An 18,246-nucleotide genomic window follows, 5' to 3' on the forward strand; every position below is an offset into this window, starting at 1 on the left:
AAATCCAAGATTATGGGGGAAAGGCAGGGAAGTGGAGGTGAGGGTTATTAGTGATACCAGAATTTGATTGAATGAATAGCAGAGCAGACTCAATGGGCTGAATAATTTACTTCTGCTCCTAAGTCTCATAATCACGATTGGCATGACAACCAGATGGTTCCACGGTGTGATCACTGAGTTGTGAATTTATGTTGCTTAACTACCTTTTCTTTTCAAGTCTTCCAATTTAAAAATTACCAGTTGTAAAGCTTTAATTTTAAATGGAGCTGGCAAATTACCATGTGACATTTGTGAAAAGCTAAATAATGTTCCATTGGGTGGCTCAGTGGCAAAGTGGTTAGTACTCCTGCTTTACAGTGCCGGAGACCCGGGTTCACTTCCTGCCTCAGGCAATTGTCTGTGTGAAGTTTGCACATTCTTCCTGTGTCAGTGTGGGTTTCCTCCCACAGTCCAAAAATGTGCAGGTTAGGTGAATTGGCCACGCTAAGTTGCCTGTAGTGTTGGGGAAGTGGATCTGGGTGGGTTGCTCTTTGAGGGGTTGGTGTAGAATTGTTGGGCCAAAGGGCCTGTTTCCACACTCTAAGTAATCTAATCATTTAAGATATTGTTAATACTTTGAGAATAGCCTTTCTATTACCTATGGCTCTTAGCTTTAGTTCTGAACACCGCCTGATTTACATTCTGACAATGCACTTCCAGTGAAACTTCCTTCTGGATGAGACCACAGTGAAATTTATTAAATTGAGGGTTGTCCTTAGTCCTCTTTGTCTGGACACCCAGTTTGAAATCCAAAATTCTGTCCACGCGCAAGACCAGAATAAGTAAAGCATGGTTGTAGAAATGACCTTGAAACAGTTCATTGAATCTTATGTACATAAGTGTTAGCTTCAGCTATAACCCAGTTCCTGCAATATATCCAGTGAAATGAATTGTCAATAACAGGGGAGACAAACTACTGCCATCTAAGCTAATTTTCATATTGTTTCAGCATAAAATAATTCTGGAAGCCAAGGAATCATGCAACCAGCAGAATGGTTTCTTGCTTTTTATTTAGCCACTGGCTGTGTAAATTGGCAAAAGTTCAATGTTGCCAAACTGGGAATGATTTATTTCTATTTTTTGTCACTTTTCCATCTTGCAACAATCCACTTGCTGACATCTATGTGAGCACAGCCTCGTTCCAAAGGTTGTTTTTCCTTAATAGTTTTCCTTGGCAATAATAAGAGGAACAGGTTTCCAGCAATATGCCCCTAATTATACTTCTGGAAAAAATGTGGACAGGACAGAGGTCAAATCAGCTTCATTTGTGTGAGGTAACAGTCTTCACTTAGCATTTTGTGATGCAGAATTGGCATCTATCATCAGTAACATCAAATGCTTAAAAATCAAAAGGAAAGTATACCACATTAAGCATCTTCAGGGAAATGAACACTCTGACTGCTCACAAATTGTCTGGGTCCAATCAAGTTTGATAAAAATTCTATTTTATCACACATCGTTCTTCAGGAAGCAGATCTGTTGATGGTGTCCTTGGGGAACATTGCTTTATGTTAAATGGAGAGCTTCATTTCCATGATTTTCTCTGAACCAATTGCAAAACATTTCCATCTCAAGTCAATTCAGACATTAATTTGTCAGATGCCCAAGCTACCTACAGTTTATAAACAACAATTAACTGTAGTGACTGTTGGTAATGGCAAGAATATTCTGAGCGTTTGTGGCTTGTTTGTTAGGTTGCTGGAAGTGAGTTTGGTGTAGCATATTCTGTGTGCTGTGAAGGTTGTAAATCAAAATTGTACCTCGTCTTTGACACGAGAAAAGATTCTGAGTGAAATGCAGAGCTATACTTAAAGTAATGATAGAAGTGAGTTTAATAATATAATTCATATCTTCCATTAAAGAGCATACAAAGTAATGTCTAGTGCCTTTGGCAATAATACCATTGACATGGATGTGAGTAGACTCTATATCAACTGCCTCAAGCCATGGCATGCACAAGAGCAGTACAGTAGGAAAGTAGAAGATGCAAATGTGGACCATCTGTCCATCTATTCATTCACAATGAATCTTGTTAAACTATCATAAAGGACACCAAATGCCTGACACTCTATCCTGATAATGCCACCAACCATTGAATAGCTCTGCGTTTCTATTCACTTAGAGCCCTCTTGATTGATACCACATCCACAGGCATCCACTCCCTCCATCACCAATGCTCAGTAGCAGCTATGTGTACTTTCTACAAGCTGTATTGCAGAAGTTCATCAAACATGCTTGGACTGCAATTTACCCATGACCATGTCTGCCTGTCAAGGGCAAAAGATAGCCCACCTGCAAGTTCTCCTCTAAGCCACTCACTCTCCTGACCTGGAAATGTATTGCCATTCCTTCACTGTCGCAGGGTCTACTTGCTGGAGTCCTATCTACAGCACATAGACTGCAGTAGTTCAAGAAGGCATCTCATCTCCACTTTCTCAAGGGCAACGAGGGACAGGCAGGAAATGCTGGCCTGTCAGCTGCCTTACACCTCACAAGTGATTTTAAAAAAAACAATAGATTATTGGGCTCCATCCCAAATCAGGACAGGACCAATAGAGATTACCACCCCAATTTATTGTTATCAGATCAGTGTGTCCCATTGTGTTGCATTATCATCTGTTACTCAGTTGGTCCACTATTATTTCTTAGATTAGATTACTTACAGTGTGGAAACAGGCCCTTCGGCCCAACAAGTCCACACCGACCCGCCGAAGCGCAACCCAACCATACACCCTACATATACCCCTTACCTAACACTACGGGCAATTTAGCATGGCCAATTCACCTAACCCACACATCTTTGGACTGTGGGAGGAAACCGGAGCACCCGGAGGAAACCCACGCAGACACAGGGAGAACGTGCAAACTCCACACAGTCAGTCGCCTGAGGCGGGAATTGAACCCAGGTCCCTGGCGCTGTGAGGCAGCAGTGCTAACCACTGTGCCACCGTGCCGCCCTAATGTGCCAAAATGTTGTGGGTTCAAGAGTATAATTTCAGGAAAACCCCTGCTACTGCCAACATGCAATGTTAATTTATCTGTCGAATTTTCTGGTATATTAAATGTTCTAACTGATGTCGCCCAGGGAGTCAATGAAATTGCGAAATTTTATTCTGGAAAATGAAAATTATTAACATTTTTCAGCCACGCTATCATGTCAACTTTGTCAGTGCAACTAGTCATTTGCTTTCTCAATTGTTTCCATCTGATGGAGAACTTGGAGCCTATTAACGACTTTAAAGTACATTGTGGAATGCAAAACTCCATCAAACTGGGACTGAGTACTCTGAAATTGTTTCGGTCGTGGATGCAGATTGGAAAAGTCTGCCCAAGAAAAAAGATCAAATTGGTACTCAGCTGCAGAGGTTAAAAAGTTTTGCAGCTGAGAAAGCTGAAATGCGAACAGGACTGCTCTTTATCTGTATGTTTGTTATAATTTAGGTACAAATAAATGTAACCTTTAAGTAGGTAGAAAGGCTCAAGCTCCTTGATTCCTTCAAGATCCCTTCAACAACATCCCAAATATGTAGCCTTTAAATAGACTCTGTATAATGATATTTTTGCACTTCATCATCTGTTTGGATTACATAGAATTAGGTACTTCTAAAGGTCAACAGAAGTTAATTTTTAATCATACAAATATGTTCTGATTTTCCAATAGTACACTGAGAAATTCACTGCCATTATTTCTCTAAAACTGATAGTAATTTCAGGAATCTGAATATTTGCAGATAGTTGTGGTCAATCCAGAAGCTGCTGTCAGTCAATGTTTCTCTGCAGGGTGCTTTTTTTGAGATCTTCCAGACTCTGCTCAATGGAAATCAATGAACTGGCAGGAACATCCATGCTTCTGCTCTCTGGTCTTGCTGTAAAACCCTAGAAAGCACTGTACCTTTTTGAATGAGGTACTAACCATTAACATTTAAAGAGAAATTGTAATTACCAGTGGTTAAAAGGAAGGTATCACATTACAAGTGACCATGTTTTTAAACAGAAACAAGCTTGTATTAAACATGTTTTAAAAAATCTACTTAATAGCAACTGAACACTATAGTTGATAAAGACTTATGTTATGAACTTAGTTCTATATTTTTATGACAAATTCCTTCCTCAATAAAAGTTCTCTTACCAAACAAAACCATGCATCCTTCCTGGGAGCAACTCAAAACGCATGCCATCATTCTTCAACAGCTTTTCATTTCTTGTTGGTGTTACAGCTACACTTTGAAGTATGAGAATCCATGGGGATCCATCCATTAGCTCTTGACCAAGCTATCACCAGATTTCCTCACTTGCAGGTTTTACTGCCTTCTTGGTTAGGGATTATAACGCCATGAGCACGTCTGATTCCAAAGTGCACTCTGTGCTTCCCACAGCCTCTCTGCAGAGGACATTAGCTGGCACGTGCCTTCTCTCTGCTCGTTCTGATCTGAAAGTCACCATAATCTTAGCAGACTATTTGAGAGAGCCAGTGGTGGTTTAACCTGAGAGGAGATGTTGAAAAGGAGAATCCTTCATGTTCACCTCAGCTGGTGCTGGAATTGAACGCAGACTACTGGCATTGCTCTGCATTGCAAACCAACCAATTGCTCTAACCAACCTCCTGTTGCTAATTGACTGCTGGCTGGCCATTTTCTTTTTGTATGAGAAGAAATATGCAGACACATAAATTAAACAAAGGAGTCCTGCTAGAGCCCACCTCCATGACAACATGATATCCTTTTGCATGATCCTAAACAAAAATGATGTGGAGGTGCTGGTGTTGGACTGGGGTGGACAAAGTTAAAAAAAACACACAATACCAGGTTATAGCCCCAGGATCAGCCCCAAATGCTGAATCACAACTGAATTCCAGGGGGCTAGCCAATAATTGACTCTTTGCTGGTTTATCAAATTGTAGATCTAGGTTCTGCAATTAGAAAAGCGAAAGCCAACTTGCTTTGAAAACTAAAGATGCAAAATAAAATTATTTTAACCTAATATAAGGAATATAATGTATTTCTTTCTCCTCATGTCAATTTGTTTCTGGGGACAGTTAGTTAAGCAGCAACCACAAAATTATATTTCCACAGACAGCAAAGCAGGAAGAATCATAAATTTGGTTGGCATTTTATTTTACAGATAACAAAATAAATCATCAGTATAAACCACATGGAATTAAGGTAGAAGCTAACAGAATTTTTAACAATAAAATAAATTTTATAAAAAATGGTAATTTGTGGTAAATCTAAATAAAATATTTTAAATTATTTATGTTGGCCCCATATACAGTCAGTTCCGATATAACGCGCTAGTCCCATCTTGTGCAATCTTGCATTATGAGAAAATCACACAATAGTCATGGCATTTTACACTAATTGAACTGGAATCACATTATCAACGCAGATAAGGAAAGTTTGCATTCTACAAATAATGGTCTAAATTCTTCAAATGAGTTAAAGCCAATATATGTTGAAGGAATATGTTATCACAAAAAACAGTTATACAAAGAAACCAATGAGTCTCGAGACAGAGTGATCACATCATTTAGGCGTGCAAATTATTCATATGGATTATGAAATCAAAGACTTGTGCTGAAATGAAAAATAATTATCTTGCATTTCTGTTTAAAGTTAGAAATCACACAAGACCAGGTTATAGTTCAACAGATTTATTTGGAAGTGGAAGCTTTCAGAGCACTGCTCCTTCATCAGATAACTAGTGGGACACGGTCATAAGACACAGAATTTATGGCAAAAGATAACAGTGTCATGCAATTAAAACAATATATTGAACAAAATAGATTGCTGCTAATTCTTTTTTCTTTTAGAATTAGGTTAGTTATTTGTAGAATGCAAACTTTCCTTACCTGGAATTCAGTAGTGATTTAGCATTTGTTTAAAACCCTGATCCTGGGGCTTTTGCATCACAATGGTAGTGTCACCCAGTTCTGGGTCAGAGGGCAGAGGTTTAAGTCATGCCTGTGCCAGAGGATAATCGTAACATGTCTGAACATATGTTAACTGAACATATCTCAGAGTTAGAATCTAATTTTAAAATATTAGGTTTTTTTAATATCTGGTGAACATAAAGTCTCTACTCCTGATAATTGCTGGAAAGGCCAATTTAATACAACCCTGTTGTTCTTGAATAGTATGGAAACAGCCATTTGGCCCACACTGACCCACACCATTCCACCCTCCATCTAGCCTGCACATCCCTGATTACTGTGGGCAATCCAACAAACCTGTACATCTTTGGACTGTGAGAGGAAACCAGGCACCTGGAGGGCACCCATGCAGAAGGGAAGAGTGTGCTAACTCCACACAGACGCCTGAGGGTGGAATCAAGTCAGGGTCCCTGGCGCTGTGAGGCAGCATTGCTAACCACTGTGCCACCCCTTTTATATGCAACCTTTCCATTTGATCGAGCTTTGACTTGTTCTGAGGAAGGGTCTACTGGACGCAAAATGTAAACTTTGCTATCTCTCCATAGAATAATAAATTCGACGTTTCGGGCATAAGCCCTTCATCAGGAATGAGGAGAGTGTGCCAAGCCTGGAAACCCTCCAACCACAAGGGATGAACTCGGATTTCTCCAGTTTCCTCATTTCCCCTCCCCCCACCTTGTCTCAGTCGGTTCCCTCAACTCAGCACCGCCCTCCTAACCTGCAATCTTCTTCCTGACCTCTCCGTCCCCACCCCACTCCGGCCTATCACCCTCACCTTGACCTCCTTCCACCTATCACATCTCCATCGCCCCTCCCCCAAGTCCCTCCTCCCTACCTTTTATCTTAGCCTGCTTGGCACACTCTCCTCATTCCTGATGAAGGGCTTATGCCCGAAATGTCGAATTTCCTATTCCTTGGATGCTGCCTAACCTGCTGTGCTTTAACCAGCAACACATTTTCAACTGTGATCTCCAGCATCTGCAGACCTCATTTTTTATCTCTCCATAGACACTACCAGACTTGCTGTGAGTTTTCCAGCAATTTCGGTTTGTGTTTTTGATTTCCAATGTCCTCTGTTCTTTGTTCTTTGTTACCTGAAGCCTTTGTATGTTAATACAATAGAATCTGCAAGTTCAAAAGCTTGCCTTTGGGTTTTTTTTAAAATGCACAATTATTTCCAGGCATTTGAATCACTTTTGAGTTGATATGAAGCACAGTTATTGCTCACAGTCCATTGTTGGAATCAAATTTTACCTCAAAAGTTCTAATCAAATTGAAATTCTGCTACTTGGAGAAAGTGTAGGCAATAACAAATCCCTCAAAAGAATGACATTAGATTGATAAATTATTTTCTGCATGTTAGAAATTCTTTGTAAATCCCTCCTGAAAAAGTACAGCTCTGATTCCATGAATCCATTTGAAATGAAAGAGTAATTTATAATTCTAAATTGACTCTGCCTCACAATAATTTATTATAGTCAGATGGGCCTTGAACAGGTTGAAATGAACTTCATTTTCCTAGATGGGTAAATCAATAACATTTAATCTGCTTGTTCCCTAAAAGATAAAACTAAGATTCACTGACATTTATTTATGAAGCAAATGTCAAAGTATTTGCACTTAGTAAATCAGGCATTTATGATTCCAGAAAAGTGCAACCAGTGGTGTTAGATCACAAAAACCGTAAATTGCAGCCCCCTGTGATTTACACATAATATGTTTAATTTGTTTTCTTTATTGACTAACTTGGATAAAAGGTCCAAAGTGCGGGACCAAGGTTGAGAAGAGCAGCAGAGAAAACCAGGCAGATCGTAAATACTTTCAAGCTCATCTTTTAAAAGCCTGTAGACTGTACAAAAAAACATGAAAGAGGGAAAGCGCAGTGGCACAGTGGTTAGCACTGCTGCCTCACAGCGCCAGAGACCTAGATTCAATTCCCGCCTCAGGTGACTGACTGTGTGGAGTTTGCACATTCTCCCTGTGTTTGTGTGGGTTGCTTCTGGGTGCTCTGGTTTCCTCCCACAGTCCAAAAATGTGCAGGTTAGGTGAATTGGCCATGCTAAGTTAGGTGTAGGGGAATGGGTTGGGTTGGGCTGAAGGGCCTGTTTCCACACTATAAGTAATTAAGAAGTTGCAAATGAATAAGCTTAAACTAGATAATATGTTAAGTTTTGATTTTGATTGGATAACAAATGCACAAGTCTAACACTGTAAAATTAATTGCAGCTTTCAAATAGAGTTAGGGTGACAGGAAAATTTACGATTGAGGGAGAGAGCAAAAAGACATGACCTGGAGGGAAGAGAAAGATCTATCAAACCTTTTTTTTTTAAAAGATGTGTATCTTGCCAAGTAGCCAGTCGTGCTCCGTCAGCAGGCACACACTCATCTTTATATCAGAAAGATGTGAAATCAAATTCCACTCCAAAGTTTGTACAAACAAAAGCTGGTCAGCCACTCTAAAGCAGTGCTAAGGAAATTCTGCACTGTTGGAGGTGCTCTTTTTGAATAAGCATTTAATCTAGACAAGTCAAGTCATCATAGTCTTACCAGACCATATGCTGCACTCTCATTAGTGAGGGACAGCTGATGGTGATTTGACTTGAGGACCTCTGGTGATGGGGAAGTGATTGAAAAGCACAGTCCTTTATGGTAACCTCAGCCAGCAATGGGAATTGAACCCACACTGTTGGCATTGTAAACCAACCATCCAGCCAACTGAGCTAAACCATTCCCCATCTAAACATTACCCTGCCTACATTGACGTGCATCTAAAAGATTTGAAGAAGAATAGATACATTGATCATGTCTTTGCCAGTATTTATCCTTCAATCAACATTGCAATTTGATTTACTGTCATTATTATGTCATCATTCCTGGAAGCCTACTGTGTCCATGTTAGTTGTCAGCCTGGTAGCGTGGCCGAGCGGTTTAAGGGGCTGGCTCCAGGTTCCACTCTCTAAGAAGGCGTGGGTTAAAATCCCATTGCTGCCATTTCTGTGGATCAACCGTAATGCTACAGCATGAAAAAAATGCCGTTTTAAACATTGACGCATTTAAGTTCAAAACAAAAAAAATGTGTTTGCTTCTTAGAAAATTACCTGTGGTGTGTTAGAGTGCAGACTCTCTCGAAGTGGTCAGTGTCCATGCTGTCATGATCGTGATTGTCTCCCACTTGGAAAATCACAGGCTCAAGCAGCTCTCCTGTTGCTTAATGTTCCAGGCAAGTTGAGTTTTCACTGGAACCAAATTAAAGCTGTTATTTCATAGGCAACACAGTGGTTAGCACTGCTGCCTCACAGCACCAGAGATCCAGGTTCAATTCCCACCTCGGGCAACTGTCTGTGTGGAGTTTGCACATTCTCCCCGTGTCTGTGTGGGTTTCCTCCCACAGTCCAAAGATATGTAGGTTAGGTGAACTGGCCATGCTAAATTGCCTGTACTGTTAGGTGAAGGGGTAAAGGTAGGGTAATGTTTCTGGGTGGGTTGCTTTTCGGAGGGTCAGTGTGAACTTGTTGGGCCGAAGGGCCTGTTTCCACACTGTAAGTAATCTCTATCTTAAAAAAAATACATGAATGTCTACACATTGAAAAGTATTTAACCGAAAATTGTTTTGGAATGTTTTGAGACAGTGAAAGACATTATGTGGGTGGCACGGTGGCACAGTGGTTAGCACTGCTGCCTCACAGCGCCTGTAGACCCGGGTTCAATTCCCGCCTCAGGCGACTGACTGTGTGGAGTTTGCACGTTCTCCCCGTGTCTGCGTGGGTTTCCTCCGGGTGCTCCGGTTTCCTCCCACAGTCCAAAGATGTGCGGGTCAGGTGAATTGGCCAAGCTAAATTGCCCGTAGTGTTAGGTAAGGGGTAAAATGTAAAGGGTATGGGTGGGTTGCGCTTCGGCGGGTCGGTGTGGACTTGTTGGGCCGAAGGGCCTGTTTCCACACTGTAAGTCTAATCTAAAAATGTACATTCCAACTTTTCCCATCATCTAAACATTGGAATATTCTTCTCAGGTATGATAGCAATATTCAATATGTAGGAAGGTAATTCCCTGTCTTTTATGGTGCGGACAATTAATGTTTTGTGGTGAATCTTTTGGTGGTCAATTAATGTGGACAACACAAATGTTGCATCATAATAGTTACTTCTAATTTCAACATAAGAGCATAAGATGATGAAGAAAGTAAGTAAAGGCAGTCTGGATGCTTCATTATGGAGGTGCACTGGCTGCTGTTCATGCCTGCTGAAGAGAAGAGACGAATTAGTTGGAGAAAAAATGGTATACGTTTGGACAGATTAAGAATAAGTTAGCACCAATTATATTTTGGAAGAACATCACAATTAACTTTGCTTTATTGGTTCCTTACCAACTCTGCTATCTTTCCCTCAAAAAAAAAGAAGCTTGAGGACCACCATCCTCTAATGTCTCCCTTCCATTCCTGTGTGTCCGGGATCTCTTGGGCTGGATGTGAACCCGTTTGTCCTACAATACAACAAAGGGAGGGGTTGAGTATGATACAATTTGATGGATGACCATTTAATAGTGTGCAAGAAAGTTGGTGAGATATACCTGTTGAGTGAGAAGGAAGTGAAAGAGTGGGAAGTGTTTGTGTTTCTAGAGGATAAGAGTCTTGAGTAGACATTATGCAAATAATTCTGAGAATTCTAGTCTATCACACTTGGTGAGATTTTTTATATAGTGGCAGAGTGAGTGAGTAATGGCCCAGAGAGTATGAGGTAGCAGTGAAATGATAGAGTAGCAGAAGATCATCAACCTTCTTCATGAGCTGCTGAATCTCCTTCACTTCTCAAAAGATAGCACTGAGCTGTGCTTCTGCCTCAGCCCAGCTTGGCTGGTTCTGATGGATAGCCACTCATGGCAGTACACAGGGAAAAGGACAAGTCTCAACTTCACCACTCCTCCACCATAACCTCTCGATCTTTGTCTTGAAATTAGGGAACATACCTTGCGGTCTTCTGTGCCATTTCTTAAAACTGTGGTGAACATCACATTTTGAGGGGTAGTTCCTGCTCTTCTGAAGTGGTGTACAACGACGCTTTCAATATAATTCTAGAGGCATGGAAGCTGGAAGATCCTATTTGCCATGTGATCCCTTGATAAATGTAATCAATCTCATTTACATATTTAAAAAAGTGTAGGTGGATGAGAAATCTTCCCTTAGGCCATGGCAGAGTTGAGAGCATGAACATTGTTCACCACCACACTTCAGCTGCCTATAAGAGCATTCAGCCCATTATTAATGCAAGCTGTTATTTATTCTTAAGACTTTAGTAAATATGGGATGACCATTTAATAGTGTGCAAGAAAGTTGGTGAGATATACCTGTTGAGTGAGAAGGAAGTGAAAGAGTGGGAAGTGTTTGTGTTTCTAGAGGATGAGAGTCTTTTAAGTCATTTCTCTCTCAAAGTTTGTTTGAATGTGGTAAGTTAGGAATCCGTAGTAAAGATGTACAGTAAATAAGAAAAAAAGGTTTCTCTAAGCATACTTTCATTCAGAAATATTATGTACATTTTATTTTCTATCTTCACAGCTCCAATTGGACTTCTGGAGATTCTAATGTGATCATCAGTAATGGGTGAAGAATTAATAAACATTAACCTCATTAAACTGGTGTCACCACAAGCAGAGTCCCCTGAACCACTACCATATTTTTGAGCATTTGGCAATGTCTGAGTCTGAAGAATTACAAGCACTGAAAGGAGACGCAGATACATAATTATTTGCTCATTCAAAACTGTTGAGACTCCAGACATGTGATTAGGATTTAATACTCATGATTCGTTTCACTTGTCTTTGGCGAACAAATTGCACTGTATTGAAGCTGTCATTTGGAGCCAATACTGTGAGGTGTAGCAAGGCGTGCAGAACTGCAATTCAGCTCGTCTGATATCTTGAAATGTATGTACACTTCAAAAATAACATGGGCAAGAGAAACAACTGGTCTCCGACAAACCTGTAATTCTACTGTTGGGATCTAACTTGAACCATCATTGCCATTTCTTTTCTTTTCAAACAAGCTTAGGTTTGTCATTGCGTGTCAGTTTTTTTTTCTTAGAATTATAGAAGATGGTTGAAGCTAACTTGATAGAGATTCAGAAGCAAAATCTAGGTGCTTCAAGAAGAGGAAGAGACAGATAGTACTAAAATAAGAAACAGTAAAGTATGGAGGGGAGGGGGGCAGGATAAGAAGGAATGCATTAAGTCTAAAATATATTAACAGTAAGTGTCATAGAGTGTGTTAAATAAGATTGATGAGATTCAGGCATGGATAGCTTCAAGGGAAATATAACACGATGATAACTGACACTTTGTTTATAAAGGTAGAACTGATATTTCATATTCCTGGAAACAAGCTGCCAGGAAAGAAAGGAGGAAAATAGTATTGATTAAAAATCATATTAAAGTACTGAAGAGAGAGTATGACTTAAAAAAAAGACTCATCTATTTGGATTTGAGCTAAGAAGGAGTAGAAATACTAATACACTACTAGGTATTTTCTATTACATTACCACATGGGGAAAGATAGGACAAAGTTATAATTCTTCAAATGAAGTGATAGAGTAAAAAGAATTGGGAAAATGCAACATATTAAAGACATTGGTTTAATAATATATGTCCAAGCAAGGATGAGTGTAGAAACTTGAGAGAAATGGAGAAAAAAAAGTGCAGAGCAAAGAGAGAGTTTGAGCATTGACTAGTGGACAACATAAAAGGGATTCAAAAGTCTTCTCCAGGTAGATAAATTACAAAAGGATGGTAATACAAATCGTTAGACAATCTAACTAGTCTGGTAACATCAGCAAAGTTAGAAACCAGGTTAACACTTCACGTTCACTATGACTCTTGTTCAGATCTGCTTTCCTTGATCTATATTACTGACTAGAAGTGGGTGTGCAAGACACAATGTCAAAATTTACAGACAGCCTAAAACTTGAAGGTTTAGGGACTTGTGAGGAGGATGGTGATAGATTTCAAGAGGAAATGGGCTGATGGAACTTGGGAATCATGTAGTCGATGAATTTTAATACAGAAAAATGTGAAGTTATTTATTTTGCTACAGACATTATGGCTCAACACAAAGAATACAATTATAAAATGGGGACAGGATTGGAGAGATCTACCGGTATTTGTGCAAGAGTCATTTGAAGCCAATAGGGCAAGCTGAGAAAGCAGTAAATAAAGCATATGGCATCCTGAGCTTCAGAAGCAGACACAGATATAACAACAAGGAAGGAGTGCCTGTAAAACACTGTGCCGGCCCCAACTGGGGTAATGTGTCTAATTATGAACACCATATTTTAGGAAATGTAGAATAATATTGGTTAGGGGGCAGCTTTGCAAATGATTTCAGGGATGAGAGACATCAGCTTTGCTGATTTTTTTTTCCCTGTAACCCATCTCCACAGATAAGATTTGATAGAAATGTTCACAATCACGAGAGGTCTGCAAATAATGAAGAAGGAGATATGTTTACCAAACTCGAAAGGGTAAGAACCAATTTAATGTGATTTGCAAAATAGTCAAAAGCGATAAGAAGAAAAATATTCCTTATGCAATGAATGGTTAGGATCTGGAATGCATTGCTTCAGTATGTTGTGGGCAGATACAATTGTGGCCTTCAAAAAATTATCCAAAATGAGAAAAAAGTTGTAGGATTATCTGGAAAGGGCAGGAGAGTGGGACTTACTCAGTACTCTTGCAGAGAAATGAGTGGACATAGTGGAATGACTGGTGTGTCTTATGCTGTAATTTTTCCATGGTTACATGTTAGTCATTTTTTTGTGTGTGTTGCTTCAAACCATGACCTCTGGTTAAAACTAAACACCTCAAAGACAAAAAGGCATTTTTAAAAAATCTGTTATTTTCAGTTTTGTGTTAGTCACACACTCCTCTTTAAAACTTTAAACCTGTGTTTATATATGTTTTGTCTCCTGTTTTATTGTTATTCTCGTAAGTAAAATAAAATGTTTATTTCATTGAAAAAAATCAAGTAACTGGTTGCTTTGTCTTAATTCAGCAAATCATATTTTAATTGAAGTATGATGAAGCTGCATGCTAAAATGAATTTTAAAAATTAGCAACTGACGAAAGAGAGGGAAATTGATTCATATTCACCTCTCCACTTCCACATCACCTCACTGTTAAACTGTTTCTGTAATGCTACATATCAGCAGAATTATGCTGCTTGCCTGTACAACATAGCAGTGTGATAAATACGAGGATGTATTGAAGTGAAAGCTAAGATTTTTGCTGACAGGATGTATATCTCATGGTAGAAATCACATGACTGCAGACGACCAGAACATAGATTTATATGTAATTGCATTTCATTCCAAACATCCGTCTTCTGGCATAAAAAAAGGCATGTATTATCATGTACAATTTTAGTTACCCACTTCCCATATACATAATTGTTGTTCTCACGCCTGAGCAGTTTGTTATTGACATCAGTCTTGGAATATGCATTGCAGCCAAAGTCCTTAAACCATGCTGCTGTTTTAATGGTACACATGTATATTGTTGTTGGTTGTTCATCTGAGAGTGTTTCACCAGAGAGTGTTATTCCTGTGCTATTTGTTGTTGATCTATTTCTTTAGGTTTGGCAATGGCTTAATGATATTATCACTTGACTGTTAATCCAGAAACCCAGGTAATGTTATGGAAACCCTGGTTTGAATCTAAATGCTCAGCAATAACCCATTCAGTTTGGGTTCTGACAGAGTTACTCAACTCTTCATTACAACCTTGGTTCAAATGTAGATGCAAGAGCTGAATTTCAGAGGTGAGGTAAAAGTGACTGCCTTTGACTGGACCTCCCAGTCACCGTCCATTTCAAAACCCTTCCCATTCCCTTTCCAAGATGACCATCCTTAGCCTTCTTCATTGCCACAATGGAACACACCACAAATTGGAGGAACAAGATCTTATCTTCTGCCTGGACATCCTACAGCCCAGACGACTCAACATTGAGTTCTCCAGTTTCAAATAACCTCCCTTCCCATTCCTCGCCTTCCCTCCCAGTCTTTCCCCCACCCTCCTCGCAGCCTCCAACCGGATTCATTCCTCCCATTGCCCAACCAGGTCAAAACCTTGACCTACCCTGCCCTCACCACCCCCTTTATCTGCAGCTCTCCCTACACCTACCCCCAGTCCTGAAGAAGGGTTACTCCTGAAATATCGACTTCTCTGGCCACTGATGCTGCCTGGTTTGCTGTGTTCTTCCAGCTTCCTGCCTGTCAACTTAACATCAAGGTCACATTTGACAGAGTGTGCAATCAAGGAGCCCAAGGGAAACTGGAAAATATTTTTTGGCTGGTAGGAGGTGAGTCATCTTGATTCCAGGACATCTCTGCAGGCATTCCTCAAAGTAGTGTCCTTGGCACAATCTTCTTCAGCTGCTTGATCATAATGGCAAAAGTGGTGATTTTCACTGATTGCTCAATTCATAATTCCTCAGCTTATTAAAGTAATCTGTGTCCAAATGCAGCAAGACCTGGATAACATCCAGGGTTAAGCTGAAAGGAGCACAAGTAACATTCCCAGCACACATATTTCAGGCAAACAGCATCTCCGACATAAGCAAATCCTACCGTTGCCTCATTCCATTGCGTTCCCATCACTGAGACTCCCACCATATCCTGGCAGTTACCGCTGAGCATAAACTGATAGCCATATAAAGCAGCCCACTTGATTGACACCACATCCACAAACATCCACTCCCTCCACTACTGATGTTCAGCAACTGCCGTGTATAATATGTACAAGATACACCACAGAAATTCACCAAAGATCCAAACCCATGACCACATCCACATGGAAGGTGAAGGGCAGCAGCTACATGGAAACATCATGACCTGCAAGATTCCCTTCAAGCTACACAACATCCTGACTTGGAAGTTTATTGTAGTTCTTTCAGTGCAGCTGTGTTAAAGTCTTGGAGCTCCCTCCCTAACGGCATCTACCTACAGCACATGGACTGCAGAATTTCAAGAAGGTAGCTCACCATCACCTTCTCAAGAGCAACTGGGGATGGGCTATAAATATTGGCCCAGGCAGGGATGTCCACATCCCAGGAATGTATTTTTAAAAGTGTTTTGCATTGCTGTAGATCTCTGGTAGATGATGTGTGATCTGTGCAGGTATTGCATTCACCTCTTCCTGATCAGTCCCCTATAATTGAAGTTTCTGCAGGTGGGAATATGTGTTCATGCTTGTAGCAAAATTTCTAGTCATTCAATTCCACCACATATGATCAAGGTAACTGTTGGCCCATTCAGGTCCCAGGTTGCCACTTGGGCTACATTTGTTGAGATCATTTCATGTTTTGGATCTGATGTGCTGTTGATTTTCCAGATCTTTCTTGAAGTGACTGAATTCTCTAGTCATGAACTGAGGGCCATTGTTGGTCACAACAATGTTAAGAGTGCAATCATGTAGTGGTATGCTTTTAGGCACTGGACATTCTCAGGAGTAGTCATTGAAGTCAATTACCCACCTCCCAACAGCCAGAATAGCATTCAACCATGATAAGTGAATCCGTTCCCATGAGTCTGAAGATGTCAATTCCCAGCTTCATCTATTCACTGTCAGGGATGTCATGTATCATGAATGACTCTTTAAGTTGTTCAGTTTGGTACTCATTACAGGCACTGCACTGACTGGCATGGACCTTCACTGTGTTCTCCTATTTCGCCAGTAGAGGGAGAATTATTTTATTTCCTTTGTATTTCCTTAGGAGTCATTTTGGGCTGTCAGTTCATCTCCATCTGCCCAATATGGTCTTGTGGCAACAGGTGTGTCCTTCATGCTTTCTGGCCATCATTTTTATCACTGCTTCGTGCACCAATTGGAGATTTCCACTTTTTGGTTTGGCAAGATGTCTGTCAGTTACATTCAGCATGTATTTTGAGTTTATGCATTCCAAAGCATAATGAGTTACTGTTTCACATTTAATCTGGAAGATTTCACACTCCATTGTAGTATCCTCCGCTCTGTTCTTTGAAAGGGATGCTCTTCACAGCATGCCTGCAAAATGCACCTGTTTTCCTTGTATATATATCACACCAGTCTGTAACTTAAATCAGAGCAATAGTCTTTGCAGATGCTTTGGAGCAGATGGCAGCAACTTGAAGAAATGCTTTGAACTGGTTTGTGGTCAGACTCGACTGTTATTTTGTCTCCTAAGCAGGTATTTATCAAAATGTTCGAAATCAAAGACAATGGCCAAGCATTTTTTTTAAATGATCTGAACATTACATCCTTCTGTCTGTGTTAGTGCCCTGGAAGTAAATGTAACCAGTTAACCTTGCTGCATTCAAGTTACCCCAAGTCCTTCTCACTGGCATTACACTGCAGGGTGACTTCATCATTGTATTTTAGCACAGACATGACTGTCACTGCTTGATTTTACTCGATGCATCTTCTTGATCTGTGCCCGCATGTCCTTAGCTTTGAGTTGTCATTATGATTGACATCGCAAAAGTAAATTGGATAAGAATTTCAGCAAATAGTTGACAAATCCAACACGTTGTTACACTGCTTGGAGACTTCTTTCTTCCTGCCAGTACACGTCCTATCTATTAGATTCTGGGCTCCTCTTGCTCAATTTCAGGTTCACCTAATGAGTTCTGTTAAGCACTTGCATTAGATTTTAATTGTGGTCAGTAATGGTTTCTTTCATTTTGACTAGGTCACCATTAACTAGTAGATCATCCACCATAGCTTGTAACCCAGGAAAATACTAACTACCTCACCTTGTCTGTACTGACCATCTTCTCCCACAGTGGTAATGCTAAACAGCATGCACAACGATCGATATCTCTCAAAAAGCATCCTGAATGTAATTAGAAAGCTATGTTTTCATCTGGTTTCACTTTCCAATCTTTCACATCCACAGTGAAGATGATTCTTGTTTTGCAAATTATGGCAAAAAAGTCCTTCAAATGGTTAACACTGCGTCATGTAATTCCTTCAGACTCTTTAGGTTAAAGAACTCTCTCAACTTTTCAGATTGTTTCACTGAACCATGCAGCTAATCCATTCTGGTGGAGTCATCCCTTTCGTGATTACTTCCTTCTTTCCCAGCTCTTCCATCTTGTCTGTCAGGCTGGCCTTGATGATCGATTGAACTTTCCTCAGCAGATGCTGAATAGGTCTTGCATTCTCGTTTATTTTGAGATGACATTCTCCTGAAGGCCTGTGAACACATCTTTGTACCCGATTAGGATGTGCTGCACTGTCAATGGTTCAGTGTGCATCT

Source organism: Hemiscyllium ocellatum, chromosome 21, assembly GCF_020745735.1.
Source record: "Hemiscyllium ocellatum isolate sHemOce1 chromosome 21, sHemOce1.pat.X.cur, whole genome shotgun sequence".
In the NCBI taxonomy this organism is placed as follows: domain Eukaryota; kingdom Metazoa; phylum Chordata; class Chondrichthyes; order Orectolobiformes; family Hemiscylliidae; genus Hemiscyllium; species Hemiscyllium ocellatum.